The sequence below is a fragment of the Papaver somniferum genome, chromosome 10 (assembly GCF_003573695.1).
Source record: "Papaver somniferum cultivar HN1 chromosome 10, ASM357369v1, whole genome shotgun sequence".
Classification (NCBI taxonomy): domain Eukaryota; kingdom Viridiplantae; phylum Streptophyta; class Magnoliopsida; order Ranunculales; family Papaveraceae; genus Papaver; species Papaver somniferum.
The window spans coordinates 93,383,279-93,384,539 of record NC_039367.1 but is presented as its reverse complement, the minus strand read 5'-3'; positions in this window follow the sequence as shown (position 1 = coordinate 93,384,539).

The following is a 1,261-nucleotide window of genomic DNA, read 5'->3' as shown; positions in this document are numbered from 1 at the left end:
TTAACAAACCTAGAAGCGTACAGTCATTTGTGTATGACAAGCTAAGTTTTCGATCTAACGGTTAAGAAATATTAGCTTGAATCTAAATCAGGTTTTCATCTAACGGTGGATATTGATTGCTTTGTAACTAACGCAAAACCCTGATTTGAAAGGCTATATAAAGGAGACATCTAGTATTGTGCAAAACTAATCCACACACCTTACGTGTGATACTAGTTTGCGTACTAGAGTCATTTTTCCTTTAACCTTTAGTTTTCTTCTTATAAAACCAGGTTAACGATTTAAAGACTTCATTGGGATTGTGAAGCCAGACCGATACTACTTTTATCGTAGTTGTGTGATCTGATCTTGCATCTTCTATCGTAACAGTACAATCATATTGATTGGCTTGATATCGTGAAAGTTCTCTGATAGGCAAGATATAAAAAGTAATCACAAACACCTTCGTCTCATTGTTTATGATTCCACGTCATCTTGTTTCGCTACCATACGATTAAGATTGTTGTGAGGTGATTGATTAATCTAGGATGTTCCTCGGGAATATAAGACCGGATTATCAATTGGTTCCTCTTCACCTTTATTATTATCAAAAGACGGAACATAAACTTTTAGGGTTTTTCTGTGGGAGACAGATTGATCCTTTGATAGACTTGTCTGTGTGAGACAGATTTGTTTATTGTTAAAGACTGCGATTTTGGGTCGTAGAAACTCTTAGTTGTGGGTGAGATCAGCTAAGGGAATCAAGTGCGCAGTATCCTGCTGGGATAAGAGGCGTAGGGAGTACAATTGTACCTTGGATCAGTGGGAGACTGATTGGGGTTCAACTATAGTCCAGTCTGAAGTTAGCTTGGAGTAGGCTAGTGTCTGTAGAGGCTTAATACAGTATGTATTCAATCTGGACTAGGTCCCGAGGTTTTTCTGGATTTGCGGTTTCCTCGTTAACAAAATTCTGGTGTCTGTGTTATTTCTATTTCCGCATTATATTTGTTTATATAATTGAAATAATACAGGTTGTGTGTTTGAATCAATCAATTGGAAATCCGACCTTTGGTGGTTGATTGATATTGATTGGTCCTTGGACATTGGTCTTTGGTACCGTCCAAGTTATTCCCTGTGTTTGATGATAGATTCGCTGATTTTTTATAAGCTTGCGTGAACCAAAACAAGAGAGAGATATTAACCCCTTGAGATACTTTTACCTAGATTGAGTCTGACTGTCTAGTTGATTCTCTAGAAAGTGTTTTGGAGTTAGTCCATGCAG